The 20,991-nt window shown below is 37.5% G+C and overlaps 1 long non-coding RNA gene across 2 annotated transcripts in view; it reads right to left on the bottom strand.

Moving 5' to 3' along the window:
• Nucleotides 1-808: 808 nt before the first annotated feature.
• Nucleotides 809-20,991, bottom strand: part of LOC113034976 (uncharacterized) — a 33,415-nt gene continuing 13,232 nt past the window's right edge. For both annotated transcript variants that reach the window (XR_003274270.2, XR_013900874.1), the window contains 2 exons: nucleotides 7,064-7,283; nucleotides 809-3,431 (listed from right to left, as the gene is read on the bottom strand). This is a non-coding gene — a long non-coding RNA (uncharacterized LOC113034976). The remainder of the gene's footprint in view (nucleotides 3,432-7,063; nucleotides 7,284-20,991) is intronic.

Genomic DNA, 20,991 nt, shown 5'->3' with positions numbered 1-20,991 from the left:
CTGAACTAAGAGTGTACGAGTTCATCTTCAACATGGGTGCTAAAATGTTTGCTTTTACCTCCAAAATAGTGTCTAAAAATTTTTATTTAATTATAAAGGGAAGTTTTAAACCTTCAGCCAACAACAGCAGGCTCATGTTTAATGAAATAAATATTTATTTTTCTAATATATGTAAGAAAATATTGTAAACAGTCATCAAAGGCGTCAAAGTTTAATCTGGTTAAATTTTGTAAAAAAAACAACAACAAAAAAACAGAGTTTGTGAACAAAAGCACAGGGCAACCTACACATGACATCTACAAGAACTGCTCTACCATGGAAACCCATGTCACGAAGTCCCACACTGTAAAACATCACATGGTCTGTCACTTTGTGAGTTCCTGTGGTTCCTAAATGCTTCCACTTTCCAATAATACCACTTACAGTTCATCATGAAATATCTAGAAGGGAAAAGATTATACAAACGTAGTTGGTGTACCAGTGGCATCCTTTTTGAGTATCATCCATTCTTTTACAAATGTTTGTTAAAGCAGACTGTGTGGCTTTTACTTTATGCAAATGTGGCAATGGAATTGAACTGAAAACACCTAGATAATTCAAAGGTGTGACCAAGTAATTTTGTCCATATAAATGGTAATGGTAAATGGCCTGTATTTATATAGCGCTTTACTAGTCCCTAAGGACCCCAAAGCACTTTACATATCCAGTCATCCACCCATTCACACACACATTCACACACACTCACACACTAAAGCCTATGGTGATCCATATGGTTGCAGCTGTAATTAGACTTAAAAAAATTGGTCCATTTCCAATAAAATTCATTTATTTTGAGCTGAATGTTGGTATAACATATGTACCAATGAACAAAGTTTAAATTAGTAGTATTTACAGTAAAATACTCTATCTACTAACCCCAGCCTATATATGATCTTCAGTGCTAATGCACACATCTTTTCTGAGTCTGGATCATTCAACTCAAAACATTTCCTTTCACCGGTGCCCATATTGCCATTACCATTGTCTCGGTTTGGAGTATTACATGACCAGGCTTGTATTCAGGAAGCAGACAAAATGTATAAAATATTGAGACATTTATTATGACACATCAGCTTGATATCAAGGACAAGTGGTGAACACTTATTACTGCTGGCAAGGTCATATAATTTTAAAGTTCTAATTTCACACAAAATTAAACAATAACTCTGCAGAAAAGGCTATATAGTTCTGCACAGTAATAAGCTAGACTGATCAGAAAACCTCACTCAACAGAATCAGAAAAAAGACAACCACTGCAATATTTCCCCTTAGTTGATGTCAAATCAGTGCTAAATTATGATATTTCACAATTAATTAATCAATAACAATAATATAAAAGCAGTGTCAGTATTGAGTGCTACTGTAGCCAGCATGGCAGCAGAACATTAGCTCAGGATTAGTGTTCACTGATTGGTTAGGCTTTGTTCTGTTCAATTGAGTTAACATCCATTCATCCAGTTGATCACGGTGGTAGTCAACAAGGCCCCTCTGCCATTCCATGAAGATCAAATGTTAAAGGTTTTCCATCATAATGCATTAACACACACATAAACTAAAGACACAAGTGCAATATCCACCTGTTCCTGTGAACATGCTGCTTAATAGAAGTCTCATGACTGTATTTTACCTGTTGCTTGAAGATAAAAAGCTTGCTTTTCATCTCCTTTTCTCTTTTCTCCTATTTGTAAAATATATTTTAAAGACTCATTGGTTTATGCAAATGTGAATTTTAAGCTAGCTACATCATAAACTAGTGATGAGGCTTTAACATTTTTTAAATGGTGTAACTGATTGAAGAGCAATATTAAGTAGCCTCCATTCAAACAATGTGGATGTGTGAAAACGTGTTTTTGAGTTGGTCATTATTCTCCGTGATCCAGCCCATAGAAGCACTGCTGAGTAATATAGTCAACTCTCACGTGTGCTGATACTTCTCTTGTAGATACAAATGAACAAGATTTTTTCAGCACACCATTGTTGGTGAATGTGTACCAACCCCATTGTCCACTGTTGGATAGTAATACAGGTATATGCTGGAGTGAGTCATGTGCATGATCACCAGACAAATGAGTAGTACACACAATCCGAGCTACACTGCATGCTTTAGACCTAGATCCTCTCAGAGAGTTAATTTACACCAGTGTTGTTTTTGTTTTGGTTTCCCTTCATTCTCAGGAGAGTCATCTGTTTTGTAAGTAAGGCATTGGCTAAATCCATATATCTCCGAACTGTTCTCAACAGGTGTAATTTTAACACAACAATAATGCATTTCAGGAAGCCAGACTTCATGTTCATTCTAGTATATTATTTACATATGTACATTTATATACTCTGATTGCATTAAACATGTAAAAGGTGTTTTAAGAGTTTTATCTCTTATTGTCGTTGTGTTGTCACAGTTTCATTTTTGTTTGTCTGTTCAAGATCAGGCACGTAGTCTGTGGCAGACATATAAAACTGAATGTCTCCATTATACTCTATAAAAAACTGTTGCATGCAAACAAATGCAGAAGCAAAAACAAATGTACTAAATATGTAAAATTTGCGAGGGATGCCTCCAGCATCCTGGACAAGCAGTCATTTTCTGAAAATAACAAAAGGTTAGTTTGTGCATAGATATGAACAACAGCGTATAACTTATAACCTATAACGAGACCCTGATAAGGATAAGCGGAAGAGAATGGGTGGATGGACGTTTTTCATGGAATTTTCTTTTTTTTAATGGAAAAAAAAGAAAATTCCATTTGTTTTGTATACTCTGGTACTGATAGGAAGAAAGAAAAGAAAGATCAAAATGGCCTTCAAACAAATATATAATGTGAAACTCAATTTTTAATTTGTTATATTAGAAACACTGTAACTCTTATTGTCAATATTTAATAATTTGTGTTCAACTTTTTTACCCATTTTCTGGCTTTTTTTCTGTCACAACATGAAAAACCGAAGCTGTTTGTTTGAATTAAAAAATAAATAATCATTTATTGCTTCGATTCATAATTGTTTTGGTTTTTCTTTACACCAAAATACCACACAGAGGTGTATATTAAAAAAGTGTTAACTAGAGTTAATGTACATTCCAAGTTGCAATTTTTACTCCAACCGACATGCACATCATTTTTTAAATCCCTTCAGATATCATCGGTATAACTGTTGGCAGCAAAGTTGAGCTGCATTGCCCTAAAATGTTGCGCATGTATCATCACCTCCAGCGCGACAAGAAACAGCAGCTGGGGGTTGGAATGAAGGAGCTTACTGACTGATTGATAAGCAGACTGCATGCTGATGTGTTAGGCAAGAATGGCAGGGAATGTGTGCCACGCAAGCCGAAGGCCAAAAGGCAGACGCTGTGCTTCACCGCGCTGTCCTGCCCACGGCCTTGACAACTGATCTATCTGCAAAGAGAGAGAGAGAGGCTGATTAGCTTAAGAGGGCCTGAGGGTTTCATTACAATATCACAACAAACAATTATCATGTCTCTAAAGGGATAGAAACACATGTGCATACACACTAGTGGCCGCGCACACCAATGTTTTATGGCGAATATTGTAAATCAAACCTGGCTACGGTGTGGGAAAATTAAAAGGCATACTATCAGTATTTCAATTCTTTCAGTGTCAGTGCGTCACCCCATTTATATTTATTGATTTCATAACTTTGTTATTGTTTTGCTCTCAAGCAACAGGTGGTTTAAAAATCGTTGTAAATGTCAGAGCAGAAACCAAAACAGGTGAGAGGTTTCCTGGTCTTAACCTTTATATCCTGTTATTTTCACGGACTGTGTATAGCTCATTAAACCTGTGAATTTTATTGTTAGTGATAAAATATATTTAGCACCTTAAGCTCTGCTTTGCATTAACATTGAATTGACTTTGAGCGAGATATGTTGTAATTGAGTCGGAAAAGAATTACTATTAACTCATCGGATAAATTAATATATAAACATTTAAATTAAATGATAGGAATAAAAATCGAATTAGATTTTATTTAATTATCCACCATAAAGAAGCAAATGAAGCTCATGTAATTTTACCAGGCTATGGCCATTTAAAACTTACATTGTATACACTATTAAAGAGCTGAATGTGGAAAAAAGTGAGGCACTCTGGTTAGCAGCCTGTGGGGCTCAGACAAAGAGATGGTGTTGGGTTGCATTGCAGTGGCCTTTGCTCAATACTCACTGTGCACATAAATACACACACACGCACTGCAGTAACCTTCTGCACGGTCCCCAAGCAAAGGTTATGTCCCACACGCCACTTAAGTCTCATTTGTGGGAGCCAGACCAGAACAGCTCATTCATAAATTTATGTAGCTGATACAAACCTTCATAAATAACGTACTGAGTAATAAAACAATGTTGAGTGAGAATGTATTCTCACGTTACTATTTTTTCCCAAAGTATTTTAAAAGTAAAATGTTGCAGTGAGTGTTTTCTTTAAACAAGCAATGTTTAAATTTAACAGGAAATTAATGGGGGAAAAGTAGCTGCTGGTACAAAATCTGCTCAGAAGACGTGGAAGCCAACAAATGTCTACACTGTAAAACTGAAACAAAACTCCTGCCTTTTATTCCACCCCTCAATTCAGTAATGACACATAATCACCAGAATTGATGGCACACAGAATACATTTGTACCATCGTCAGTGTGTACTAATTATCCAGCTGACTAACAGCAGCCCAAATGTATTAAAGGTTAGTAACACACTCATTACTCGTCAACAATGTCCAGAGCTCTTGTCAGCCTGATGATTAATGACCATCTCACTTAGACAATATTGCTTTAGCATGATTTCTAATAGAGCAACTTGAACTGCCACCAACACATAGAACAAATTGGAGTATAATCTTTGGATAAAACACAGAGCATCGGCACTTTTGTTACATAAACTAAACTGCAGTGGACAAAACACAGACGCAGACAGACGAGCTTTGAGTGGGGGTGGTGGTGAATTATTGCCTGATATGTATGCCGTTTCATTTTTGGGGTATTCTTTTACTTATTGCATATTAGGAATTGGTTTTAGTTGCCTGTGAGATGATTTAAGCTGTAATTAAAATAAAATGCACCCCGACTTTGATTTGACACTAATACTTTGATTTTCTCTTGAATACATATATAAAATCATTGGAATATATTGATGATAATATGGCAATAAAATTTGTATTTTAGATATATGGTAAGGTTTCATACCAAAATATGTCAATTGAAAAAAAAATAAGATCAAGACTATTCAATAATTTTATTTTATTTCTATATTTTGGGAGGGGGGAGAGTCCCGGTCAATTTAACTAACCACTTAAAAAGGGCACTGAAAATCCTGGGACTGTAGCTGACAAGAACTATCGGCATGATTATGAACACTGAAATAAAGTCTTTACAGTTACCGAGTTTTGAGGCTTATCTGGCCTCAACATATAGCACTCAAAAATCATTCGTTATTACTGATTCAAATATATGTATACATTTAATATTGGTGTTAGTGTCAATGCCTATGTATACATTCATGTAAAAGGTCTGAATCAATATGTGTGTGTGTTCTGCAGAAGTGTATGGTGTTAAAAGCGCCGGTTGGGGGGATCATAGCAGGGACTGCAGCATGCGGTCTTAATTCAATTTAAAGCTCTGTGTTTTGACAGGAGTTAAGAGTTAGATGTAGTGGCAAGAAAGCTCAGCAGTCTGCACTAAAAAGATCAAAAACACATACATTTACTCACGTATACATACAGGAATTCACTCAATGCATCACAGTTGAACTTGTATCTCACATTAAATCTGTTAAAATGTAATTTCATTAATTCCTTGCCATAAGAAGCCGTGAGATGTGTAGCATGAGTGTTGCATTATAGGTACATAATAAAAGTCTCCATTATTCTCATTGTATTATCAGTGTTGGTTTCATAACTCTGTAAGGATCTAATACTGCATAATTAAATAACTGTCAAATACTTATTCAGCTAATGAGCGCCTCGAGGAGTGAGCAGCGGTGTTGTCCACCATAAAAATGATGGCAATAAACGGTAATAAAAATACCACAAATTAATAAAGTCGAACCAGACAGCCACTCCGTCTCTCTGTCCTGATTACACATATCTTCACTGGGGTTTGTGTGTGTGTTTGTGTGCCTCTCACATGCCCGTGTGTGGGAATTTATGGGCCCCTGGAGAAAGTAAGCAATATGTTTGAGATTTGCATACGGCTGGAAGTAAAGTATATTCAAATTGTGTATATTATTAGTAATGTTCCCATAAGGCACAGGTAAATATAAGCCGTTCACCCTGTTGTGTGTGTGTGTGTATGTATGTTGGCATATCAGTCTAAAGCTACGTGCTGCTGTGTGTTTCTTTTTTTTTTGCAGCATGTTTGTGGTCAGATGCATGTTTGTATGTGTAGTGTCTTGGCTGTTTTTCCACAGGGCTACGTGGGTGTGCGTGGGTGTGTGTTTTTGTGTATTACAGATAGGAACACAGAAGGGAGCAAGAAAAAGATGGAGAGAGAGATGTGATTGCGGTATTCTGGTAGGTAGGTAGGTTATGGGGCCTATCTGTTTCACGTCTTCCCTTCCCATCGTCTGGTTTCCTGCCATTGATCAGAACAGCCCACCTCCTCCCCTTTTTTCTCCTCTCCCTCTGCACTGATGGACGGAGAGAAACCTGATCGCCAAGCAAGGAACTGGAGGTGGGTGGGGTGGGGGGACACAACAGCGAGGGAGCAAGGAGAAGAAAAGGGTGAAGGCATCAGTGCCGTCTGCAACCTCCTCTGTCAACCATGCAGAGAACCCTGCAAAGAGCCACATCATAAATGGAGTATCTTATTCTGCCCTAATCTAATTTCTCCATTCCTCTCGGCTTTACTGTAAAATGAAAAGATCATCTAACTCTGTGTGTGTGTGTGTCTGTGTGTGTGTGTAGACGAGACACAGTGAAACAACAGAGACCGAGCCAAGGAGATCGTTAGCGGAGAACTGAGAGTGAGGAAGAGAGCGTGTGTTTTCCATGGAACAGATGTTAGAGGAGTGTCACTCACTCGTATGGGGACCCCTCTTGCTGTAGCACCCTCAGAGCCATAACACAACCTCCCATCGTCCTCTGACACACAAATCTCCACTCACACATGTCCACATGCTGGGATTTTGAGTGGCAGTTTCGCTGTTGCTCTCGCATGCCGGGGGGGGTCATCACCTTTTCCATCTGTTCCTGATTGGCCCCCCGATGTGGAAAGTAGTCGCCTTACAAAGTCCTGTCCCCTGAACACAAAAAAGGAAGAAAAAAAAACGTGAGGTAGAAATCATTTTTTGAATTTTTTTAACCTTTTGAGGCAATTTAAAGTCTCCGAACGAAAATGTAAAACATTATATTGCAGAAACTCTACTTTGACATGAGCCAGAAGAGCTTACCCAGTGCAGGGGGAAAACCTGCCCGAGTAGACATCAGAAACAGTCTGAATTTGAAGAAATGGAAGGAGCAAGTAGATATAATCTGTCACCTGTCCCTCGCACGAGTGTAGTTCGAATCTCACAAATGATAGCAAGTGTCTACAGAAAAACAGAGCGAGTCCATCACCACTTTGACGAAACCAGAATTCTGTCATGCTAGGTATTTTGCACATAGGTTAGAAGTTATGTGTACGTGTTTCATTGTATGTGATCACCTATTTTGCACCACATTCTTGCAGCAGTTATAAAAAATCTAAAGGACATCGGGCTACAGTGCTATACATCTATCAGACATACACCAACTCTTCTGAAACTAAATGTGAAGTTGTGGAAACAAGTTCTGTTTTCAGCTAAATAATAAAACCTATTTGATGGCATTACACTAAGAATATATATCACCCTAAAAATATCAAAAGGAATTTATTGCAATTGGAATATCAGTTGGATATGGAGGATGTCTACATTTTGTATTTACTTCCGAAGAAGTATCCCTTCAGGACAATGATGAACTTTTAATCTGATTCAGTGGCTTTTCATTTGGCTGATGAATATTAATGCCCAACTGTCTTGTTTATTGCCAGCTTCCCTTTGTAAGAAGAGCATTTAAAACTGTTAGAAGTGGTCTCGATTTCATATAATGCAGAAGTATTTATGATAGAATAATTGCTAGTACCAAAAAATTGTAATCTGAGAATTGTTAGGTGTTTGTTTTTCTTCAACAGACTCATGTTGCACACAGATTTAGAAATAACAAATTATTGCTTCTTATTAATTGATTAGGTAACATGTTGTTGTTTTGTATTCACTCAAATATAGCTGAGGATTTTTATATATTGATTCATGTTTTTAGATTTCTGCCCTCACACAGAGACTGCTTTTCCTTCATTTTATGGATTTCGTTCTCGTTCTGATCTCACAAGTCAGACTTCGGGTCAATACTGCAACCCGATAGGACCACACAGTCTGGTCCCTAAACCCCAGTAGGCTCCTACCTCCACTGTCACAGCATTACTGACAAATTATTCACCTTCGCAGTACAGTCACAGGGAATGATGGGGGGGAGGAAAAAAAGAGCAGACACGTTGATGAGGTTAAATTAAGCATGGTAATGCCTCTTTCCCATATCACATTTGCAGCTGGCGTATGTTTTAGAGATAAGAATTGTAGACTGTTGTCTGTGTTAAACGGCTGGGTAACCTTTAGTAGTTCCAAGAGCCATAACAAAACAATCTCAATGCAAGAAGTGTTTTGTTAAAGGTCTAGCTTTTAGTTTGTTGGCATCTACCTGGAACTGTTGTTGAAGTGCAGTGTGCTCTAAGTTTCAGTTCCTAGATCCGTGTTATTAGAAGCCACTGATTCTGGTCACTGTTAGTGCCTTTAACACAGTTTCCTGGAAGACTGAAACAAGACTGTGGCCTGTCTATGTGTTTCTCTCTTAATATTTTGGAGGTTTAGTAATTCTCAAACAACCCCGATTCCCAACACCATCAAAAAAATAACTCGGTTCAGATACATATTTAACACACAGCGGCAGGAAATGTGGAAGAAAAGAAAAAACAGCTTAAAACAGTAAGAGTTCATTTTATCTACAGTGAAAATCTCCCGCAGATGTGTCCGCATTTATCAAACTGACTGATCTCCTCTGCTTGCCTGTACATCCTGCTGCGCTGCCATTGTGTTTCTGCTCTAAGACTTGGGAAACAGACACAGAGAAGCTTTTGGGAGGATTATTATGGGTTGAAGGAAAAACAGGCTGGTGGATGGAGAGAACTCACTAAAGTGGTGGGAGATGAGTGGTTGGACGGAAGCTGAAATGAGCTTTGTGTTAATCCAAGCAGGATGGGAGGATGGAGAAGATGAGCCGAGGTCTGTCTGCTTCCCTCAATTTAAATGACTGTATATGTATGTGTGTATAATAAAGGATCATCGAAGGTCACACCGTTATATACGGAAATTTGGTGACGCCTTCCTTTTACTAAGCTTTCTTTTAAAACCTCCCGTATTAGGATTAGAATTTGGTTTAAATAAATAAAAATGAAAAAGAAAATATTGCAGTCATCATCTCAGCTTTAAAAAACACAAAACAAAAGCTATCTGGTTTCACATTGCAGTGAAAGGAAAGCCACTGCTGAGGAAAATGACACCAGTCAATCTGAGAAGACTTATTTGTGAGCTATGATAAAAAGCAAGACTCGCATGCACAAATACATTTTCCTGAGGCATTTTGTGGCTCCTCCTTAGTAGTTTATTCCCAATCTGCTGTGCTAATAGAGTCAGAAAATGAATTTACTCCCAGTCACCAAAGCAGTTTTTAATAAAAGGCAAATTCCCTCTCTGCGAGAGTTATTGCCAGCAGTGTCCTTACCACCTCAGAGACCAGCAATTATACCCTAATGGCATTACACTGTCTCGCTAACAGTTATTAGCATTAAAACTTCTCATACAATATATGCAAAGTTATTATTTGCAATTCTTGAAATAAACAAATACATTGATATAATTTATGTATGTGTTATAGAGAAAATTCATATTATGCACAAGTTCTCCAAAGAAATAAAAGTTAAATATGAGGAAAGTGAGAACTCTACATGGTCAGAAACATGAAGCTGATTTATTTTAACCAATCTAATTTGCTTTAAATTAAACCCTTAACCCCTTGCCCATGTATTAACTGACTGTATAAATGGATTACAGTGTGTTAAAGCACCTACGCTGTGTTGGTCACTGCTGGAAACGGGCATTTTACTGTGTAAATAAATGATTTAATGCATTGAAACTTTTCCGTTAATTCACCCTGAGAAACTTCACAAAAAACTAAGGTTATGCAAAGGAAATTAGATGATTTCATTTTCCGTGCCTTGAGAGAAAAAAACACCAGCTGTCGTATTTGTAGGAGTTAATAAATGTCATGGCCAGAAACTGAAGTTTATGCCCATGACCGGTGTACACACCCTGAGTGAAGCTGCTGTACGGCTGCAGAGAATATACTGTGCTTACTGTACTCTCAAGCCTTCCTGATGAACGTTATGCTCACTCTGAAAACTCTGCTGACTACTAAACAAGCTAGTTACACTTTCACCTCTGTATTCTACATAGAAATATTTTGTGACTATTTAAAATACCGCATGCATTTGTATAATATATATTTACTACACCTCTTATTACATGATGATCTAAAGCACCTCGATCCTAATGGTTTCATGTCTGAAAAAAATATTTTTCAAGCTTCTGTAACCATGTTGTGGGATATAAATGACATTTTTAAAAGTGGTAAATATTTAATTTGGCAAGTTCTTTATTGTACTAGATACACATTACACTTTTCTAACTATTAATGAGCCATTTTAGAATTGCTTAAATAAATTAATTAATCTTGCGTTTATTAAATTCACCTACAGTGCATGATGTCATCCTTCCAATATTTAAATACAAAGTAAAAATGTATATGTCAGAACTACATATATGTCAGAACTTCCTTCAAACAAGGAAACACTCCAATCACTAATCTAATAAATACAACCTGCAATAAATCACTAATTATTTACAGAAGAGCCCTTTAACAGCTTTGGACTGTGCATCTCTCAGACCCACAGGTCCCCATTCTCCATACCCTCTGCGCTAATGCAGCACTAATGCAGTGAATGGGGGGCTTGTTTTTATTAGCCAGTGTCCCACTGTTTGGATAATCTCTCGATTTACCAAAGCCCCTCGTTGACAGCCCTCCTCGTTGAGTCCCGAGCCCCTGCAGGTGTCCAAACACCAGCTAATGGAGCCAGCACGCTCTTTAGGCAGAGAGATATATGGACTCCATTTTGTCAATGTAAGATTTTTCTCTGCTGGGCAGCATATGTGTCAAAGTCCCAGATTTATCATGGAGATAGCTTTGGCAACTCTCGTTCTGGCACAGACTCAGAAAGACACCATGTTAAATAAAATAATGTGCAAAAATAGGACACTCAAATGCTTCCGGCGAGTTCTTCTCCAACGCTAGCTGTCCAGCAATCAACACATGTCAAACATAATAGGCATCAGTTGTACTGTGTTTATAAATGCCATGTGACTACATATCTCGGCCAAAGAAGAAAACAAGAGCAACACTGCCACGTTACCTTTGATTCCACAGGAAATACACAACCTAAACCGCTGATGGTATTAAAGTGGGATTTGAACATTTGTTTATGGCGATTTCATCATGTCAGAAAAGCCCAAATAGAAATATTTAGCTGTAAATTTCTTTTTTTTTTTGGTACTTTTTCCAATGACAGAGGAGTTGAAAGAGCTTTAAAGTCTTATAAACAGAAGGAAAAATGTTGCTTCAGGGAGTTTAAAAGATATGCATGAGCTTTGTAGAATAATAACTTTTTTTTAGTTCATCTTTTTAGGAATGCACACTAGGCTTCTATAATTTTTTGCCACAGGTTGAACCTCCATCTATTAAATTCCACGAAGGCATTGGAAACTATCATTTTGATCTCGATCAATATTTCCTACTCTCATATTTGCAGAGCAGCAGAAACAGGGAATGCAATAAGAGAGTTGTGTATATGATGGTTTTTCATGTCAACCCATCAGAATGGATGATGACTTCACACCAAGCCGGGTAGGGTGATGACGGGATAGACCCTAATGTAGACAGCCATAAACACAGCGAGCCATCTCTAATCCTGAGAGGCTCCTTTGTGTACCTCACACTGCACAAACTGTTTTGATGAATCTCCCGACCCCTGACCCTCCGATGACGGATGACGCTCTGAGGGGAAATGTAACCAGAAGGCAGCAGATCACCCCGGCCATCCTGTTTGGGAAATGAAATGCACTGTTGCTTCATCATCCAGAGTTTTTACTCTACACGCTGTGGAGAGAGGCATGAATGCAGTATAGATTTAGTTTCGCTTGCATTAACGTGAATTACAATTGTTGTAATTTACAGGATAACTCACTTTTTTCCATTCTGTTTACATTTATATAAACTGTATCTTGAATATTTTACTCAAATTATTTACTTGACGTAACCGAACGGGCTGAAAAATGCACTTCAGAATAAAAACTGATCCGGTTCGGTATTGAAGTGGTTTAACATCTGGGGCCCAGACACAATCACTTGTCATGAAGTCTAAACTACATTTCTACCACATCATACAAAGGCTCCCACAGGATTAAACTGTGCATCAGTCATAGCTTTTTAAACTCAGTATTATCGATGACATGTTGACAATAGCTAATAACAGCTTAATAAATGTCATTACATTGAAAGAGTATATGTTGAAATAGGTAAATTGTGTAATTTGTTGTGTTTGTGATTTGTCTTTCCAAATCAAATTATTATTAGTTTTAAATTACGAAATAATGCTTTGATGATTATTTGCAAGAGTAATATTTACGCGTTTTAGATGCAGTTTAAACAGAATGAACTGTACTGTTTTCGCGGACATGAAAATCAACACAAGGGCACTCTTAACACACACACAGCGCACAGATCCACAAACACACACACACAGGTCATGTCTCCTCGCACAGAGCCTGTTTGTAAGAGAAACGCATTTGTGAACCTGACAGTGGAAAATCTGAGCTGCTCCTTCAGCCTCCGTTTGGTCTTGGCGTTTTGATTTGTTTGACAGGGAAGAAAATTATAACAGCAGGGGGAAAGAAATATGAAAATATGACTGGTAATACTTTCAAAACACAGATATTTTCCCTGCTGTCTTCACAGAATCCATAGTGGGAGTCTGCATGTGTCTGTGTGCTTGGACCGTTTGGGCTTGTACTCTGCTCTTGTGTTTGTATGCTTGTTTACATATACTGTGCATGTGCGCACACATGTGTGCACTTCAGGATGCAACGCTACAACAATGAATCATCTTTACTGATGACATGGTACGCTAATCGTTTGTCTATATATTGCAGGTTTGTTTCCATATCTCAAGGGTTTCTTGCGGTCTCCTCAACATTTCTCTGACTCGATTCCATGATCTTCATTTCATTCATGTATTTATTTATCCAGTTTGCTTTATTGCTTTGATTCTCTGAGCCCGGGGTTATTTTGTTTTAATGAACGCGTTATACTTCTCCTTTGTTAGACTCAGTAACTGAACTTTTCAGAGTAAACTTTTCTCATTGGATCTGATGGTTCAGTTGAGGAGAGCAAACAGACTGTTCTTTGATTATTCATAAATATGGCATATTCACCAAGAAAATGACCCAGGGAGTAAACTGAGAAAATTACACCGCAAAGAGAAAAAAAGTCGACTTTGTCAGCGTAACATCTTTGCATCCTGATTTCAGACCATGTTCCTCCACTGTTTATATTGCTAAACATTATTACTTTTCACTTTGGGAAAACACCTCATGCTGCCAAAACAACACTTTATGCTACTGTTGACCTCTTGACCCTTCAGCCTTATCCTAACCACAGCCACGTTCCCACTCTCTAATAAACTCAGCAGCCACTTAAATACAGCCATGCCTGAAAAACTGCATAATAATATTTTCTATTGATTATTAATGTAACTCTACAATTTAGTGTGCCACAGTTGAAGCTGTTGATAAGACAGAAAGCTGAATATTGTTTTAGGGTAAAATGAGAAGAGCTACGGTTTAGGTGTGTTTGTGTTTAAATCCAGACTAATCACTCATCAGCTCCTATGTATGTGCTACAGCTACTGTGCACATAACAACTCACCTCCCCAGAGAATGCAAGATACCGCCATCATCAAAAATCTGTCTAATTGGCTTCCAGCATTAATACAATGGCCACTGTCACCAACCAGTAGCAGACTAAATGTAATTTTGCTATTTGCTGAGGTAAAACTGCTGCCCTGTTTCAAAGTAAATCTTTTTTTGATACAAAACTGTTCAGTATATATATATTTTTTCAAGTCGACCTGTTGTTTTTGCCCTTACGGTGTATTTCACACACTTACTGAGTGGACCTAATCCTTATTGGATGAGGCATGCAGCATAGCTAATATATCAGACAAGCTTGTGGTGCAGCAAGTCGCACAGATTAAATGACTTCAGTGTTTGGGTTGCGAGGGCTGAGTGTTGGTCATCGGTCCATGCCAGAAATGAACCTAAATCATTCAGAGGCAAAAAACAGACACAGAAAACACTGATGCTATTGTGCGGTGTGTGCAAACCTAGTAAAGCTGTTAGTGAAGTGGAGAAAGGCAGTAAGGAAAGAAGAGGAAGACAGATGAAGCAACTGAAATAGCAGAGACTAAAAAGTGAAGAAGGAAAAAAGTGATAATTAAATGAAAACAAAGGAGGTGTGAACTTAATCCAAGAAAGACAAAGAAGGACATAAATGATAGAAGAAGAACAGGATAAAAAGAGAAACAGGAGGAAAGTGAGGGAGTTTTAGGAGAATCAATGCAGCGTCTCTCCACTGGGACCGAGCTAACAGCACAGCAGACCGTGGATCTCAGGTGTCCAGTCGATGGCTGATGCATTAGGCTGCTGATACCCGCTGCTTTGGGTTCAAACACACATTTTCTTAATACAACATGAGCCCATTTCCCCCCCTCATTAATCATGTAACCTGATTAGGGCTAGAGGTCTGGCCCGTACTGAACCCTTCTCCACTCGCCGCCTTTCATTTTGTCAGGCACACACATGTGAGAATATACATGTGTGTTTATGCAGAGATATTAACCCATGGTTTCCCATATGTTTAAAGGAGGACGTGTCAGTGCAATCAAACTAAAGCTTATGCATATGTCTTTATACACTCACACAGTTCTATACATAAGGTTTAGTAAACTGGGACTGTTGCCTTTGTTGCTGTATTTACTGAAATTGTCCTTTCAAATAGACATTTATTTAGCAATGATCCATCTGTATCAAAAATCAGTATTAAAAGTATAATAATTTCTTCTTAAAACAGCTGGAGAATATCATTTTTAGTAAAGTTTTATCAAACTTGAGCAAACTATTGGTTACATCAGTGAGGAGCAATTTTCAGAAAAGTTAATTATACTTTTCCTAATTCTTTTGTACTATTTTATAAACTAGGTCAAAGTACCATCACATAGATACACTAAACATTGAACTGGGGTGAGACAGCACTGGGAGGCTATAGGAGAGTGGGGAAAAATGTTCCATACCTTTATAAAAACTTAAAAAAAAAATGTAGACCTAAGAGTGTTATGATTATGACTAATTTAAACCGCGCATCAGGGTGAAGAGTGTGAAAGATAGGCTGACAGATAGAGTTAAACCTAATACCACTGAACTGAATGCCTCTCTGGTATTCATCAACATATGACCGGTCTAATCATTGATTGGCTCAGGTTCATTGCCATGCAGTAGAAGTGAACTGTGACAGATAACCCAACGCACTTTAATTCTAGGGAAGGGTCACATAATGGTGTTCTGTCGTTTGGCCCGCATAACCTAAAACCAAAGCAAATTTTCCCCTTTTTTTCATTTTCTTATAAAGATCCGTAAGACATGTATTTAGCGACAGTAAATATTCGCACGATTCTTATTCTTTCGCCTTGCTCACCTAATGTTTGTTGTGTCTTGTTCTTACCAAGTCAGATGCTCGCAAATACAGAGACTGTTTGGGGAAAAGCTACCAGACCTTCATTTTAATTTGATTCAAGTATGCACACAAGCAACAGTCACTGGACTGTTCATGTAGATTCTTTTTTTCCCCACCTTGACTATTTCAGATGAAAAGACATGTCAGATGTTCCATAACTGCTTTTGATTGCTGTACAGTTTGTCCACTTAAACTTTCTTTGACTTCAGTTTGTTTATAGACACATCAAATTAACACACACACACACTTACACATATATTTACCACTGTATATCTGGCAGTGCTCAGTGTAGAGTTCATTTTCTTCTGCCTACTTACACTTCTTCTGCCAGAAGCTCCTGTTTGTATAAATTCTGATTAAACTGTGTATTTAAATATTTAAAGACAAAAACATTTTGATTTCATTTTTGTTCATTTATCCCACCCCAAAGTATTATCAAAGTATTGTGTTTTATTATGTGTGTGTACTTTCAAAAGCCCTTTACTCAGTTACCATTAACATTTAAAGATTTGTTTTACAACTCGTGATTTTACATACATTATACATATGATTTGCATATATATCAGAAGCGTCAGAAGCTAAACAGTTTGGATAAGTGGATTAAGATTGCCTGTTCACCGCACCTAAACGAATGGCATTGCAAATCATGTGTGCACATGTAGGTCTGTATAACCTCCTAGATTAATGACTTACGTCACTAAGTTTAAGGTAAATAGACCGATACTTATCTAGTTCCTTTCAGCTTTACTTGAGGACTCAAAGCACTTTCTTATTATAATCTTCATTCACCTATTCACACACACATTCATTTTTTTCTGCGTCTAAGCACTTTTAACTCGCTTGTGAGCCACAGCCACATTATGGAGGCACTGAATGTATTAGTTGTCTCCAACACTGTTACTGTGTTTATGGACTGTGTAAAGTTAATGTATTAACATCCACTCAGTTTATAGACAAAAAAGACTTTATCTATGAAACCTAAAATAGTTTATTAAATTGGATAATATTTCATGTTCAAAATTACATTTTACAGCTGGAATATGAAAACCTGAGAATTATGAGTTTTTTTTAAAGGTATAAATAATTTGAGAGTAGAAAAAAGGTATAACTGTAATATAATTATTGCAAATATGTTTACCAACAAATAGGTACAATTACATTTATTCTAACACTCAAAAATCAAACAAGTATATTTTTTAGCATTTAATAATAAACATCACTTTTATGTAAGTACATGTGACTAAATTAACTTTCACGACAGTCGTTTTTGGATTTCTGGCTGTTACCAGATTCTCTATTGAAGGTACAAATTTTGTGTTTGATGGTACTGTGATTAGTTTCTCACTTTAGATTAAAATATATATATATATCTTAATAATAATAATGTGGGCGATCGTGGCTCAAGAGTTGGGCGTTTGCCTTGTAATCGGAAGGTTGCCGGTTCGAACCCCGGCTTGGACAGTCTCGGTCGTTGTGTCCTTGGGCAAGACACTTCACCCGTTGCCTACTGGTGGTGGTCAGAGGGCCCGGTGGCGCCAGTGTCCGGCAGCCTCGCCTCTGTCAGTGCGCCCCAGGGTGGCTGTGGCTACAATGTAGCTTACCATCACCAGTGTGCGAATGTGTGCGTGAATGGGTGGATGACTGGATATGTAAAGCGCTTTGGGGTCCTTAGGGACTAGAAAAGCGCTATATAAATACAGGCCATTTAACAATAATCAGAAGCTGGGATTTAAATTGCAACTTGTCTTTAGTGTCTGATTCCATTCAGAAAAACACTTTCAGGGCTGTTTGAGTCCTGGAAGGACTTTCTTAAGTTTGAGTTTCTTAAGGAAAGTAAGGATAACATCAAGTTTGTTCTAAGAGAGGAAACACCATAGACTCATTTGATGTTTTTACTTTGCTACCAGGGTGACATAGTTGCATCGATGACTACAGGAGTATCCATCTAACTAAAACACTCCAAATCAGAGATCACAAGGTAAGATCTAGATCATAAGGTATTGTAATCTACCCACAAGTACTCAAATTTTGTCTAATAGGACCGATGAGATCGTGCAGTAAGCAAATATTTTTAGTTTTAATACAAGAAAATGCTAACAGTTTTTAGTAACCCTTACAATCCACTGTACACTTAAAGACTGGGAATTAATTATACTTCTAGAGCTAAATGTCTGTTTTTCTATTCCTGCATTCAGAAGTGCATGAAAATGCCAATAAAATATAAATCTTTCTGATAATACTTCCCTGGTTAAAACCCTGATAAACGATCCGTGTCCGCTGCTTTTTTTATCTTAATTATAATCACACCAGCATCATCTTGGTGAAGTAGCAGCGATCTACCAGTCTTAGTGTGAGTGCACAGGAAGCTTCATCAGTAACAGAAAAATAAAAGCATAACATGCTTTTATTTTTATTCTTTTTAACATGTCTCTCTGCAGGTGTATGTTTGTGTGCTGACAGAGCTGGAGGGTAATAGAAGACCAGGTCAGTCTGGGTTTACATCCCTGACACACTGCCACAGATACCCCCACTGCGTCTGTCACTCAGCTTATGCACACATAAACCTAGACAGTAACATACAAACACACATGTGTACATGAAAACATGAAGAATTTTAAGTGTGCAATGAGTATAGTCGGTAAAAACAAAATATTTATCAGAAAATTGTTTTGGACTCTAAATTACTTTAAAAACCTTTAAATGAATTCAACCTTTTCTAACTTAACAGCTTTACTGAGTTTGCGGATTTTTATTAATAACTTGTGGGATCTTTGAGAAGTAGATACACTTTGAAATCCCATGAAATTCATATCCATAGATATATGATCTGTGTAAAATAAACATTGTAGACAATGTAGACAATGTTTATTTTAGCAGACGTATTATCATGTAAATTACCTGACTTATTTGTTATTGTGAAGTGTCTTTTTCTTAGCCAAAAAATTAATTTCACCAAAAATTGCTCACACCACCTGTTTTATTACAAGAAATTACAGTCCACATTTTCATTCAAAAGAAGATTAAATTAAAAAAAAAAAAGTTTATTAACATGTTATTCTCAGATGTATGAAATCTTTTCAACAATGTTACAACTATAAAACTAAAAGAGTAACTTAGAATACCACAGTTTTGTTACTTAAGATTGCCAACCTACAATTCTACAGTGCTATTATGAAGTTCTCTCTCTCCAAGCATTCCTGGAGAAACTCTATCACTATAACCACTCCTCATGTCAAGTAGATCTTCCATTTTACTCTATAAGAGATCGATCAAACATTTAGCATTTTTGGCATTTTATCATATTCTCTTTAAGACAGATAAACAGAAGATGGATGGATGGATGGATGGGATAAGTTTAGATCTTCAAAGATCACATCCCAATTCTCAAAGATTACATATGAACGATACACAGACAAGGCCACATTACACAGTATTTTTGGACAGTCTCTAAGTTATAGCTTTGTGACTGTTTTAGTGAGACTGACCAATAATTATTGCTTAGCATTATATTTTGCATGCAATGCAAGAGGTCCAGTTCTTATCTCTCAAACAAATATATGCAAATAGCATTCCTAAAATTTACTGTCTCAGTGAAATAAAAAGTAATGCTCTGTCTTAAATTGTTTTTTTCTGTATCTGCATGTTTTCACTGTGACCTTCATAAACGCTTTCCTGATGACTTTGAGTGGCAACAGGCTAAGCAGGTTATTCTAGTTATTCTACTGATCAGAAACACATTTAAGGTACTCCTGGGGGATCATGAAATGTTCCCAGGCCAGACAAGGTATATAATCTCTCCAGCAGGTTCTGGATCTACTTTCAGGTAAAGGGAAGCAACCAGGATGCATCCAAACCAGATGCACAACCTTTCCTTTAAACACGGAAGAGCAGCAGCTCTACTTCTAGCTCCTCACTCTATCTCTAAGGCTGAGCCCAGCCACCCTAGAGAAGAAACTCAGGCACTTGTCTGAATTCTTTGGTTATTGCCCATATCTCATGAACATATGTGAGGGTAGGAAAATAGGTGAACCAGCAAAATGAAAGTTTGTTGCTGACACCATATAAATTTGCCAGTCAATACAACATTCACTCCATATAGAGAATTATATTGTGGTTGTTTGCCGATGAGTGTGCAGTTTCACCCCTCGCTCATCACATCCATTTTCAAAATACCAAAATGGTGCTGGGCTTGTTATGGCGCTTCACAAAAATGTCTCGGTGGCTAAGTCCATCTTTTATACTGTCTATAGTTACAAACGTTGGTGGGGTCTCATATATCATATGTTGACATAAAGTAACTTCCTCATGAAACAAGAACAGCTTTCATTGCTATGCTGATGACACACAACTAAATCCACCAGCAGTCTGATATGCTTAGAGCTATGTAACAGACACCAAATGTTGATTGCCTTGAAACTCATAAAGCTCACAGATGCATCACTAGATTTGTCAGAATTTAATCCTGAATTTGATAACCTGGTTCCTCCATTAAGTCTAATGGAGTAAAGACAGGGCAGAAAATTTAAATCTGCGATATGTGTATGCCAGAGAGTTATCATTCAGCTAACACAATGCCAGAGATTCAAGACACCCATCTGAACAAATGCATTGGATGCACTTATGGTAAACTCTTTATTATGTTCTACTTCTATGTGAAAACATACATGTAACACTGTAGCGCAGAAAAAGATACATTTGGCTCCTTCCTTACTTTCCTACATTCCTAAATGGTTGTCACACCAGATGGATTTGCATGTTTTATTTGTCCTTCTGGACACAACCCTCCTATTAATTGACCTTAGGACTGGCACTAGTAGTACACCAGCATGAGGGAAAATCAGGTGATAAAGAAAGCAAAAAGCCATCAGCCATCAACCGTCCTGACCACATTTTGTCATGTGAGTTCAGGTTGCGGCTACCTTGCACCACAGTGTAGAACCAATAGATACTGAAAACCTTTCAGACAGGGGTTATTTA

This window comes from Astatotilapia calliptera, chromosome 13, assembly GCF_964374335.1.
Source record: "Astatotilapia calliptera chromosome 13, fAstCal68.1, whole genome shotgun sequence".
Taxonomy (NCBI): Eukaryota; Metazoa; Chordata; class Actinopteri; order Cichliformes; family Cichlidae; genus Astatotilapia; species Astatotilapia calliptera.
The sequence above is the reverse complement of the archived record's forward strand: the minus strand, read 5'-3'. Positions and strand labels throughout refer to the sequence as shown.